The 13,845-nt window shown below is 33.2% G+C and overlaps 6 non-coding genes across 6 annotated transcripts; all 6 read left to right on the top strand.

The window, feature by feature from the left end:
* Positions 1-1,536: 1,536 nt before the first annotated feature.
* On the top strand, positions 1,537-1,618 carry TRNAL-UAG (transfer RNA leucine (anticodon UAG)). Its single transcript has one exon. It is a non-coding gene; the product is annotated as a tRNA-Leu (tRNA).
* A 3,381-nt stretch (positions 1,619-4,999) lies between these two features.
* TRNAL-UAG (transfer RNA leucine (anticodon UAG)) lies at positions 5,000-5,081 on the top strand. The gene has a single exon. It is a non-coding gene; the product is annotated as a tRNA-Leu (tRNA).
* Positions 5,082-6,732: 1,651 nt separating this feature from the next.
* TRNAL-UAG (transfer RNA leucine (anticodon UAG)) lies at positions 6,733-6,814 on the top strand. The gene has a single exon. It is a non-coding gene; the product is annotated as a tRNA-Leu (tRNA).
* A 1,651-nt stretch (positions 6,815-8,465) lies between these two features.
* On the top strand, positions 8,466-8,547 carry TRNAL-UAG (transfer RNA leucine (anticodon UAG)). The gene has a single exon. It is a non-coding gene; the product is annotated as a tRNA-Leu (tRNA).
* Positions 8,548-11,928: 3,381 nt separating this feature from the next.
* On the top strand, positions 11,929-12,010 carry TRNAL-UAG (transfer RNA leucine (anticodon UAG)). The gene has a single exon. It is a non-coding gene; the product is annotated as a tRNA-Leu (tRNA).
* A 1,651-nt stretch (positions 12,011-13,661) lies between these two features.
* Positions 13,662-13,743, top strand: TRNAL-UAG (transfer RNA leucine (anticodon UAG)). The gene has a single exon. It is a non-coding gene; the product is annotated as a tRNA-Leu (tRNA).
* Positions 13,744-13,845: the final 102 nt, after the last annotated feature.

The raw sequence follows: 13,845 nt of genomic DNA, 5'->3' as shown, positions 1-13,845 counted from the left end.
CTATTCAAACCTTTAAAATAATGACAATCTGCTAACAATAAAGATATTCAAATTTTAATTTTGCATGAAGTAATTATGTGCCCTATCAGAACTAATATTTTATTACTTCATGCATCTCAATTTCTTTTGTTATTTCAATGAAAATAAACAAAATGCAATTCTATACAAAATCTGAATTTCTCATCGGATTTATGTTTAATAATGAACTTTCTTTTAACTTTTGCTGACATCTTTTCAATTAATACTTTAAAACAAAAAAACCCTTTTATTTTGATGTTCTAGATCTGTGAGCTACCCTAACAACATGCACATGTGGTAGCATGGCCGAGCAGTCTAAGGCGCTGGATTAAGGCTCCAATCTCTTTGGAGGTGTGGGTGCAAATCTCACTACTGCCATCTTTATTATACAAAGAGTAGGGCAGTTATTAATGGCAAAGTGATTCTTTTTTTCCATTAGATAGGATATTACCCAACTGAAGTTGGTTGGTGGAAGATTCCTATAGCTACTCAACAGTTCATCATTGTTACAAGAGACTTCCCAAACGTTTTAAAAATGTTATCTGCTAAGAGTAAAGATGAGCTAAAATTAAGTTGGCATGAAGTAATTAGAAGTAATATCATAACTAATATTTAATTACTGAGTGGTCTTATCATACAATCAGAGATCGAAATGTTGGCAACGTGACTCATTGGTATAAATTGATGGATTTATATTCCGATTTCTCTATCTTTCCTATCTCTCTGGATTTTAATCTCACAGCTGTCTATTTTAGGCATTTGAATAATACTTAAAAGTTCTTTGGATACATCAGTTGCACTAAATGAAGGAAAATTGAAGACAAATATAATCATTACTTGTTAAATGTACCTGGCTTCTTTTGCATTTTATCTCAGCTTTTCCTGACTTTGGGTAAAGTTTTGAATGACATTCCAGATATGAGAGCTAAAATATTTTAAAGTGTTAAGCGGGTTGTAGGATGACAGAGCTATTCAAGCTGCTGGAATCAAATCCCACTGCTGCCATATTTATTCTCCAAGGAGAAGATCCAGTGATATATATCAAAGTGCTTTCCTAAAGTAGATAAGGTATAAAAGAAGCTAAGTTTGGTTAGTGGAAGCACACCATAAGCTGTCACATGCAGTAGCTCAAAACAAGTTATCATGGCTTTAATAGTTTTCTCAAACCTTTTTTAGAACTATCTAAAATGTATTGTTGCTCTCAAAAAGTGCCTTTGAATATCTCTGCGATCTAAATTATGCATCTAGCAAGCATCTCAATTTTTGAATATGTCAGTAAAAACAAACAAAAAGTAACTGAGAAAATTAAAAAATCAGTTCTCATCAATATTACCAAGTAAAACATGGATGTTTTTACCTTTCATTGAAATCTTGTATTAGCTAATTGTTTTTCATTTCATAGACTCTTAACATGAAACTACTTTCCAAGTGTCGCTTTAAAACAAAATTAAACATTTAATTTGCAGCAATCTTAATTACATGAAAGATCTGTGAGATAAGAACTACATGTGTGCCAGTGGTAGCATGGCCGAGTGGTCTAAGGCGCTGGATTTAGGCTCCAGTCTCTTTGGAGGCGTGGGTTCAAATCCCACTGCTGCCAATCTTATTTTCCAAAGAATTGATTTTAGATCAGATATTAACCAACTGAAAAAGGTTGGTGATAGTACCCTGCATTAGCCACCAAGTTCCCAACAGTTCATCATAGTTGCAACAGTCTATTCAAACCTTTAAAATAATGACAATCTGCTAACAATAAAGATATTCAAATTTTAATTTTGCATGAAGTAATTATGTGCCCTATCAGAACTAATATTTTATTACTTCATGCATCTCAATTTCTTTTGTTATTTCAATGAAAATAAACAAAATGCAATTCTATACAAAATCTGAATTTCTCATCGGATTTATGTTTAATAATGAACTTTCTTTTAACTTTTGCTGACATCTTTTCAATTAATACTTTAAAACAAAAAAACCCTTTTATTTTGATGTTCTAGATCTGTGAGCTACCCTAACAACATGCACATGTGGTAGCATGGCCGAGCAGTCTAAGGCGCTGGATTAAGGCTCCAGTCTCTTTGGAGGTGTGGGTGCAAATCTCACTACTGCCATCTTTATTATACAAAGAGTAGGGCAGTTATTACTGGCAAAGTGATTCTTTTTTTCCATTAGATAGGATATTACCCAACTAAAGTTGGTTGGTGGAAGATTCCTATAGCTACTCAACAGTTCATATTGTTACAAGAGACTTCCCAAACGTTTTAAAAATGTTATCTGCTAAGAGTAAAGATGAGCCAAAATTAAGTTGGCATGAAGTAATTAGAAGAAATATCATAACTAATATTTATTTACTGAGTGGTCTTATCATACAATTAGAGATGGAAATGTTGGCAACGTGACTCATTGGTATAAATTGATGGATTTATATTCCGATTTCTCTATCTTTAATATCTTTCTGGATTTTAATCTCACAGCTGTCTATCTTAGGCATTTGAATAGTACTTCAAAGTTATTTGGATACATCAGTTGCACTAAATGAAGGAAATTTGAAGACAAATATAATCATTACTTGTTAAATGTACCTGGCTTCTTTTACATTTTATCTCTGCTTTTCCTGACTTTGGGTAAAGTTTTGAATGACATTCCAGATATGAGAGTTAAAATATTTAAAAGTGTACAGCAGGTTGTAGGATGACAGAGCTATTCAAGCTGCTGGAATCAAATCCCACTGCTGCCATATTTATTCTCCAAGGAGAAGATCCAGTGATAAATATCAAAGTGTATTCCTAAAGTAGATAAGGTATAAAAGAAGCAAAATTTGGTTGGTGGAAGCACACCATAAGCTGTCACATGCAGTAGCTCAAAACAAGTTATCATGGTTGTAATAGTTTTCTCAAACCTTTTTTAGAACTATATAAATTGTATTGTTGCTCTCAAAAAGTGGCTTTGAATATCTCTGCGATCTACATTATGCATCTAGCAAGCATCTCAATTTTTGAATATGTCAGTTAAAACAAACAAAAATTAACTGAGAAAATTAAAAAATCAGTTCTCATCAATATTACCAAGTAAAACAAGGATGTTTTACCTTTCATTGAATTATTGTATTAGCGTATTGTTTATCATTTCATAGACTTTTAACATGACACTTCTTTCCAAGTGTCGCTTTAAAGCAAACTTAAACATTTAATTTGCAGCAATCTTAATTAAATGAAAGATCTGTGAGATAAGATCTCCATGTGTGCCAGTGGTATCATGGCCGAGCTGTCTAAGGCACTGGATTTAGGCTTCAGTCTCTTCGGAGGCGTGGGTTCAAATCCCACTGCTGCCAATCTTATTTTCCAAAGAATTGATTTTTCATCAGATATTAACCAACTGAAAAAGGTTGGTGATAGTACTCTGCATTAGCCACGAAGTTCCCAACAGTTCAACATAGTTGCAACAGTCTTCTCAAATCTTTAAAATAATGATATCTGCTAACAATAAAGATATTCAAATTTTAATTTTGCATGAAGTAATTATGTGCCCTATCAGAACTAATATTTTATTACTTCATGCATCTCAATTTCTTTTGTTATTTCAATGAAAATAAACAAAATGCAATTCAATAAAAAATCTGAATTTCTCATCGGATTTATGTTTAATAATGAACTTTCTTTTAACCTTTGCTGACATCTTTTCAATTAATACTTTAAAACAAAAAAACCTTTAATTTTGATGTTCTAGATCTGTGAGCTACCCTAACAACATGCACATGTGGTAGCATGGCCGAGCAATCTAAAGCGCTGGATTAAGGCTCCAGTCTCTTTGGAGGCGTGGGTGCAAATCTCACTACTGCCATCTTTATTATACAAAGAGTAGGGCAGTTATTGATGGCAAAGTGATTCTTTTTTTCCATTAGATAGGATATTACCCAGCTGAAGTTGGTTGGTGGAAGATTCCTATAGCTACTCAACAGTTCATCATTGTTACAAGAGACTTCCCAAACGTTTTAAAAATGTTATCTGCTAAGAGTAAAGATGAGCTAAAATTAAGTTGGCATGAATTAATTAGAAGTAATATCATAACTAATATTTAATTACTGAGTGGTCTTATCATACAATTAGAGATGGAAATGTTGGCAACGTGACTCATTGGTATAAATTGATGGATTTATATTCCGATTTCTCTATCTTTCCTATCTCTCTGGATTTTAATCTCACAGCTGTCTATTTTAGGCATTTGAATAATACTTAAAAGTTCTTTGGATACATCAGTTGCACTAAATGAAGGAAAATTGAAGACAAATATAATCATTACTTGTTAAATGTACCTGGCTTCTTTTGCATTTTATCTCAGCTTTTCCTGACTTTGGGTAAAGTTTTGAATGACATTCCAGATATGAGAGCTAAAATATTTTAAAGTGTTAAGCGGGTTGTAGGATGACAGAGCTATTCAAGCTGCTGGAATCAAATCCCACTGCTGCCATATTTATTCTCCAAGGAGAAGATCCAGTGATATATATCAAAGTGCTTTCCTAAAGTAGATAAGGTATAAAAGAAGCTAAATTTGGTTAGTGGAAGCACACCATAAGCTGTCACATGCAGTAGCTCAAAACAAGTTATCATGGTTGTAATAGTTTTCTCAAACCTTTTTTTAGAACTATATAAATTGTATTGTTGCTCTCAAAAAGTGGCTTTGAATATCTCTGCGATCTAAATTATGCATCTAGCAAGCATCTCAATTTTTGAATATGTCAGTTAAAACAAACAAAAAGTAACTGAGAAAAATAAAAAATCAGTTCTCATCAATATTACCAAGTATAACATGGATGTTTTTACCTTTCATTGAAATCTTGTATTAGCGAATTGTTTTTCATTTCATAGACTCTTAACATGAAACTACTTTCCAAGTGTCGCTTTAAAACAAAATTAAACATTTAATTTGCAGCAATCTTAATTACATGAAAGATCTGTGAGATAAGAACTACATGTGTGCCAGTGGTAGCATGGCCGAGCGGTCTAAGGCGCTGGATTTAGGCTCCAGTCTCTTTGGAGGCGTGGGTTCAAATCCCACTGCTGCCAATCTTATTTTCCAAAGAATTGATTTTAGATCAGATATTAACCAACTGAAAAAGGTTGGTGATAGTACCCTGCATTAGCCACCAAGTTCCCAACAGTTCATCATAGTTGCAACAGTCTATTCAAACCTTTAAAATAATGACAATCTGCTAACAATAAAGATATTCAAATTTTAATTTTGCATGAAGTAATTATGTGCCCTATCAGAACTAATATTTTATTACTTCATGCATCTCAATTTCTTTTGTTATTTCAATGAAAATAAACAAAATGCAATTCTATACAAAATCTGAATTTCTCATTGGATTTATGTTTAATAATGAACTTTCTTTTAACTTTTGCTGACATCTTTTCAATTAATACTTTAAAACAAAAAAACCCTTTTATTATGATGTTCTAGATCTGTGAGCTACCCTAACAACATGCACATGTGGTAGCATGGCCGAGCAGTCTAAGGCGCTGGATTAAGGCTCCAGTCTCTTTGGAGGTGTGGGTGCAAATCTCACTACTGCCATCTTTATTATACAAAGAGTAGGGCAGTTATTAATGGCAAAGTGATTCTTTTTTTCCATTAGATAGGATATTACCCAACTGAAGTTGGTTGGTGGAAGATTCCTATAGCTACTCAACAGTTCATCATTGTTACAAGAGACTTCCCAAACGTTTTAAAAATGTTATCTGCTAAGAGTAAAGATGAGCCAAAATTAAGTTGGCATGAAGTAATTAGAAGTAATATCATAACTAATATTTATTTACTGAGTGGTCTTATCATACAATTAGAGATGGAAATGTTGGCAACGTGACTCATTGGTATAAATTGATGGATTTATATTCCGATTTCTCTATCTTTCCTATCTTTCTGGATTTTAATCTCACAGCTGTCTATCTTAGGCATTTGAATAGTACTTCAAAGTTATTTGGATACATCAGTTGCACTAAATGAAGGAAATCTGAAGACAAATATAATCATTACTTGTTAAATGTACCTGGCTTCTTTTGCATTTTATCTCTGCTTTTCCTGACTTTGGGTAAAGTTTTGAATGACATTCCAGATATGAGAGCTAAAATATTTTAAAGTGTTAAGCGGGTTGTAGGATGACAGAGCTATTCAAGCTGCTGGAATCAAATCCCACTGCTGCCTTATTTATTCTCCAAGGAGAAGATCCAGTGATATATATCAAAGTGTATTCCTAAAGTAGATAAGGTATAAAAGAAGCTAAATTTGGTTGGTGGAAGCACACCATAAGCTGTCACATGCAGTAGCTCAAAACAAGTTATCATGGTTTTAATAGTTTTCTCAAACCTTTTTTAGAACTATCTAAATTGTATTGTTGCTCTCAAGAAGTGGCTTTGAATATCTCTGCGATCTACATTATGCATCTAGCAAGCATCTCAATTTTTGAATATGTCAGTTAAAACAAACAAAAAGTAACTGAGAAAATTAAAAAATCAGTTCTCATCAATATTACCAAGTATAACATGGATGTTTTTACCTTTCATTGAATTCTTGTATTAGCGTATTGTTTATCATTTCATAGACTTTTAACATGACACTTCTTTCCAAGTGTCACTTTAAAGCAAACTTAAACATTTAATTTGCAGCAATCTTAATTAAATGAAAGATCTGTGAGATAAGAACTCCGTGTGCGCCAGTGGTAGCATGGCCGAGCGGTCTAAGGCGCTGGATGTAGGCTCCAGTCTCTTCGGAGGCGTGGGTTCAAATCCCACTGCTGCCAATCTTATTTTCCAAAGAATTGATTTTAGATCAGATATTAACCAACTGAAAAAGGTTGGTGATAGTACCCTGCATTAGCCACCAAATTCCCAACAGTTCATCATAGTTGCAACAGTCTATTCAAACCTTTAAAATAATGACAATCTGCTAACAATAAAGATATTCAAATTTTAATTTTGCATGAAGTAATTATGTGCCCTATCAGAACTAATATTTTATTACTTCATGCATCTCAATTTCTTTTGTTATTTCAATGAAAATAAACAAAATGCAATTCTATACAAAATCTGAATTTCTCATCGGATTTATGTTTAATAATGAACTTTCTTTTAACTTTTGCTGACATCTTTTCAATTAATACTTTAAAACAAAAAAACCCTTTTATTTTGATGTTCTAGATCTGTGAGCTACCCTAACAACATGCACATGTGGTAGCATGGCCGAGCAGTCTAAGGCGCTGGATTAAGGCTCCAATCTCTTTGGAGGTGTGGGTGCAAATCTCACTACTGCCATCTTTATTATACAAAGAGTAGGGCAGTTATTAATGGCAAAGTGATTCTTTTTTTCCATTAGATAGGATATTACCCAACTGAAGTTGGTTGGTGGAAGATTCCTATAGCTACTCAACAGTTCATCATTGTTACAAGAGACTTCCCAAACGTTTTAAAAATGTTATCTGCTAAGAGTAAAGATGAGCTAAAATTAAGTTGGCATGAAGTAATTAGAAGTAATATCATAACTAATATTTAATTACTGAGTGGTCTTATCATACAATCAGAGATCGAAATGTTGGCAACGTGACTCATTGGTATAAATTGATGGATTTATATTCCGATTTCTCTATCTTTCCTATCTCTCTGGATTTTAATCTCACAGCTGTCTATTTTAGGCATTTGAATAATACTTAAAAGTTCTTTGGATACATCAGTTGCACTAAATGAAGGAAAATTGAAGACAAATATAATCATTACTTGTTAAATGTACCTGGCTTCTTTTGCATTTTATCTCAGCTTTTCCTGACTTTGGGTAAAGTTTTGAATGACATTCCAGATATGAGAGCTAAAATATTTTAAAGTGTTAAGCGGGTTGTAGGATGACAGAGCTATTCAAGCTGCTGGAATCAAATCCCACTGCTGCCATATTTATTCTCCAAGGAGAAGATCCAGTGATATATATCAAAGTGCTTTCCTAAAGTAGATAAGGTATAAAAGAAGCTAAATTTGGTTAGTGGAAGCACACCATAAGCTGTCACATGCAGTAGCTCAAAACAAGTTATCATGGCTTTAATAGTTTTCTCAAACCTTTTTTAGAACTATCTAAAATGTATTGTTGCTCTCAAAAAGTGCCTTTGAATATCTCTGCGATCTAAATTATGCATCTAGCAAGCATCTCAATTTTTGAATATGTCAGTAAAAACAAACAAAAAGTAACTGAGAAAATTAAAAAATCAGTTCTCATCAATATTACCAAGTAAAACATGGATGTTTTTACCTTTCATTGAAATCTTGTATTAGCTAATTGTTTTTCATTTCATAGACTCTTAACATGAAACTACTTTCCAAGTGTCGCTTTAAAACAAAATTAAACATTTAATTTGCAGCAATCTTAATTACATGAAAGATCTGTGAGATAAGAACTACATGTGTGCCAGTGGTAGCATGGCCGAGTGGTCTAAGGCGCTGGATTTAGGCTCCAGTCTCTTTGGAGGCGTGGGTTCAAATCCCACTGCTGCCAATCTTATTTTCCAAAGAATTGATTTTAGATCAGATATTAACCAACTGAAAAAGGTTGGTGATAGTACCCTGCATTAGCCACCAAGTTCCCAACAGTTCATCATAGTTGCAACAGTCTATTCAAACCTTTAAAATAATGACAATCTGCTAACAATAAAGATATTCAAATTTTAATTTTGCATGAAGTAATTATGTGCCCTATCAGAACTAATATTTTATTACTTCATGCATCTCAATTTCTTTTGTTATTTCAATGAAAATAAACAAAATGCAATTCTATACAAAATCTGAATTTCTCATCGGATTTATGTTTAATAATGAACTTTCTTTTAACTTTTGCTGACATCTTTTCAATTAATACTTTAAAACAAAAAAACCCTTTTATTTTGATGTTCTAGATCTGTGAGCTACCCTAACAACATGCACATGTGGTAGCATGGCCGAGCAGTCTAAGGCGCTGGATTAAGGCTCCAGTCTCTTTGGAGGTGTGGGTGCAAATCTCACTACTGCCATCTTTATTATACAAAGAGTAGGGCAGTTATTAATGGCAAAGTGATTCTTTTTTTCCATTAGATAGGATATTACCCAACTAAAGTTGGTTGGTGGAAGATTCCTATAGCTACTCAACAGTTCATATTGTTACAAGAGACTTCCCAAACGTTTTAAAAATGTTATCTGCTAAGAGTAAAGATGAGCCAAAATTAAGTTGGCATGAAGTAATTAGAAGAAATATCATAACTAATATTTATTTACTGAGTGGTCTTATCATACAATTAGAGATGGAAATGTTGGCAACGTGACTCATTGGTATAAATTGATGGATTTATATTCCGATTTCTCTATCTTTAATATCTTTCTGGATTTTAATCTCACAGCTGTCTATCTTAGGCATTTGAATAGTACTTCAAAGTTATTTGGATACATCAGTTGCACTAAATGAAGGAAATTTGAAGACAAATATAATCATTACTTGTTAAATGTACCTGGCTTCTTTTACATTTTATCTCTGCTTTTCCTGACTTTGGGTAAAGTTTTGAATGACATTCCAGATATGAGAGTTAAAATATTTAAAAGTGTACAGCAGGTTGTAGGATGACAGAGCTATTCAAGCTGCTGGAATCAAATCCCACTGCTGCCATATTTATTCTCCAAGGAGAAGATCCAGTGATAAATATCAAAGTGTATTCCTAAAGTAGATAAGGTATAAAAGAAGCAAAATTTGGTTGGTGGAAGCACACCATAAGCTGTCACATGCAGTAGCTCAAAACAAGTTATCATGGTTGTAATAGTTTTCTCAAACCTTTTTTAGAACTATATAAATTGTATTGTTGCTCTCAAAAAGTGGCTTTGAATATCTCTGCGATCTACATTATGCATCTAGCAAGCATCTCAATTTTTGAATATGTCAGTTAAAACAAACAAAAATTAACTGAGAAAATTAAAAAATCAGTTCTCATCAATATTACCAAGTAAAACAAGGATGTTTTACCTTTCATTGAATTATTGTATTAGCGTATTGTTTATCATTTCATAGACTTTTAACATGACACTTCTTTCCAAGTGTCGCTTTAAAGCAAACTTAAACATTTAATTTGCAGCAATCTTAATTAAATGAAAGATCTGTGAGATAAGATCTCCATGTGTGCCAGTGGTATCATGGCCGAGCTGTCTAAGGCACTGGATTTAGGCTTCAGTCTCTTCGGAGGCGTGGGTTCAAATCCCACTGCTGCCAATCTTATTTTCCAAAGAATTGATTTTTCATCAGATATTAACCAACTGAAAAAGGTTGGTGATAGTACTCTGCATTAGCCACGAAGTTCCCAACAGTTCAACATAGTTGCAACAGTCTTCTCAAATCTTTAAAATAATGATATCTGCTAACAATAAAGATATTCAAATTTTAATTTTGCATGAAGTAATTATGTGCCCTATCAGAACTAATATTTTATTACTTCATGCATCTCAATTTCTTTTGTTATTTCAATGAAAATAAACAAAATGCAATTCAATAAAAAATCTGAATTTCTCATCGGATTTATGTTTAATAATGAACTTTCTTTTAACCTTTGCTGACATCTTTTCAATTAATACTTTAAAACAAAAAAACCTTTAATTTTGATGTTCTAGATCTGTGAGCTACCCTAACAACATGCACATGTGGTAGCATGGCCGAGCAATCTAAAGCGCTGGATTAAGGCTCCAGTCTCTTTGGAGGCGTGGGTGCAAATCTCACTACTGCCATCTTTATTATACAAAGAGTAGGGCAGTTATTGATGGCAAAGTGATTCTTTTTTTCCATTAGATAGGATATTACCCAGCTGAAGTTGGTTGGTGGAAGATTCCTATAGCTACTCAACAGTTCATCATTGTTACAAGAGACTTCCCAAACGTTTTAAAAATGTTATCTGCTAAGAGTAAAGATGAGCTAAAATTAAGTTGGCATGAATTAATTAGAAGTAATATCATAACTAATATTTAATTACTGAGTGGTCTTATCATACAATTAGAGATGGAAATGTTGGCAACGTGACTCATTGGTATAAATTGATGGATTTATATTCCGATTTCTCTATCTTTCCTATCTCTCTGGATTTTAATCTCACAGCTGTCTATTTTAGGCATTTGAATAATACTTAAAAGTTCTTTGGATACATCAGTTGCACTAAATGAAGGAAAATTGAAGACAAATATAATCATTACTTGTTAAATGTACCTGGCTTCTTTTGCATTTTATCTCAGCTTTTCCTGACTTTGGGTAAAGTTTTGAATGACATTCCAGATATGAGAGCTAAAATATTTTAAAGTGTTAAGCGGGTTGTAGGATGACAGAGCTATTCAAGCTGCTGGAATCAAATCCCACTGCTGCCATATTTATTCTCCAAGGAGAAGATCCAGTGATATATATCAAAGTGCTTTCCTAAAGTAGATAAGGTATAAAAGAAGCTAAATTTGGTTAGTGGAAGCACACCATAAGCTGTCACATGCAGTAGCTCAAAACAAGTTATCATGGTTGTAATAGTTTTCTCAAACCTTTTTTTAGAACTATATAAATTGTATTGTTGCTCTCAAAAAGTGGCTTTGAATATCTCTGCGATCTAAATTATGCATCTAGCAAGCATCTCAATTTTTGAATATGTCAGTTAAAACAAACAAAAAGTAACTGAGAAAAATAAAAAATCAGTTCTCATCAATATTACCAAGTATAACATGGATGTTTTTACCTTTCATTGAAATCTTGTATTAGCGAATTGTTTTTCATTTCATAGACTCTTAACATGAAACTACTTTCCAAGTGTCGCTTTAAAACAAAATTAAACATTTAATTTGCAGCAATCTTAATTACATGAAAGATCTGTGAGATAAGAACTACATGTGTGCCAGTGGTAGCATGGCCGAGCGGTCTAAGGCGCTGGATTTAGGCTCCAGTCTCTTTGGAGGCGTGGGTTCAAATCCCACTGCTGCCAATCTTATTTTCCAAAGAATTGATTTTAGATCAGATATTAACCAACTGAAAAAGGTTGGTGATAGTACCCTGCATTAGCCACCAAGTTCCCAACAGTTCATCATAGTTGCAACAGTCTATTCAAACCTTTAAAATAATGACAATCTGCTAACAATAAAGATATTCAAATTTTAATTTTGCATGAAGTAATTATGTGCCCTATCAGAACTAATATTTTATTACTTCATGCATCTCAATTTCTTTTGTTATTTCAATGAAAATAAACAAAATGCAATTCTATACAAAATCTGAATTTCTCATTGGATTTATGTTTAATAATGAACTTTCTTTTAACTTTTGCTGACATCTTTTCAATTAATACTTTAAAACAAAAAAACCCTTTTATTATGATGTTCTAGATCTGTGAGCTACCCTAACAACATGCACATGTGGTAGCATGGCCGAGCAGTCTAAGGCGCTGGATTAAGGCTCCAGTCTCTTTGGAGGTGTGGGTGCAAATCTCACTACTGCCATCTTTATTATACAAAGAGTAGGGCAGTTATTAATGGCAAAGTGATTCTTTTTTTCCATTAGATAGGATATTACCCAACTGAAGTTGGTTGGTGGAAGATTCCTATAGCTACTCAACAGTTCATCATTGTTACAAGAGACTTCCCAAACGTTTTAAAAATGTTATCTGCTAAGAGTAAAGATGAGCCAAAATTAAGTTGGCATGAAGTAATTAGAAGTAATATCATAACTAATATTTATTTACTGAGTGGTCTTATCATACAATTAGAGATGGAAATGTTGGCAACGTGACTCATTGGTATAAATTGATGGATTTATATTCCGATTTCTCTATCTTTCCTATCTTTCTGGATTTTAATCTCACAGCTGTCTATCTTAGGCATTTGAATAGTACTTCAAAGTTATTTGGATACATCAGTTGCACTAAATGAAGGAAATCTGAAGACAAATATAATCATTACTTGTTAAATGTACCTGGCTTCTTTTGCATTTTATCTCTGCTTTTCCTGACTTTGGGTAAAGTTTTGAATGACATTCCAGATATGAGAGCTAAAATATTTTAAAGTGTTAAGCGGGTTGTAGGATGACAGAGCTATTCAAGCTGCTGGAATCAAATCCCACTGCTGCCTTATTTATTCTCCAAGGAGAAGATCCAGTGATATATATCAAAGTGTATTCCTAAAGTAGATAAGGTATAAAAGAAGCTAAATTTGGTTGGTGGAAGCACACCATAAGCTGTCACATGCAGTAGCTCAAAACAAGTTATCATGGTTTTAATAGTTTTCTCAAACCTTTTTTAGAACTATCTAAATTGTATTGTTGCTCTCAAGAAGTGGCTTTGAATATCTCTGCGATCTACATTATGCATCTAGCAAGCATCTCAATTTTTGAATATGTCAGTTAAAACAAACAAAAAGTAACTGAGAAAATTAAAAAATCAGTTCTCATCAATATTACCAAGTATAACATGGATGTTTTTACCTTTCATTGAATTCTTGTATTAGCGTATTGTTTATCATTTCATAGACTTTTAACATGACACTTCTTTCCAAGTGTCACTTTAAAGCAAACTTAAACATTTAATTTGCAGCAATCTTAATTAAATGAAAGATCTGTGAGATAAGAACTCCGTGTGCGCCAGTGGTAGCATGGCCGAGCGGTCTAAGGCGCTGGATGTAGGCTCCAGTCTCTTCGGAGGCGTGGGTTCAAATCCCACAGCTGCCAATCTTATTTTCCAAAGAATTGATTTTTGATCAGATATTAACCAACTGAAAAAGGTTGGTGATAGTACCCTGCATTAGCCACCAAGTTCCCAACAGTTCATCA

The sequence above is a fragment of the Taudactylus pleione genome, unplaced genomic scaffold, assembly GCF_031769625.1.
Source record: "Taudactylus pleione unplaced genomic scaffold, aTauple2 ptg000016l, whole genome shotgun sequence".
NCBI classification, from domain to species: Eukaryota; Metazoa; Chordata; class Amphibia; order Anura; family Myobatrachidae; genus Taudactylus; species Taudactylus pleione.
Note: the sequence above shows the minus strand (reverse complement) of the source record. Positions and strands in the feature narration are given on the sequence as shown.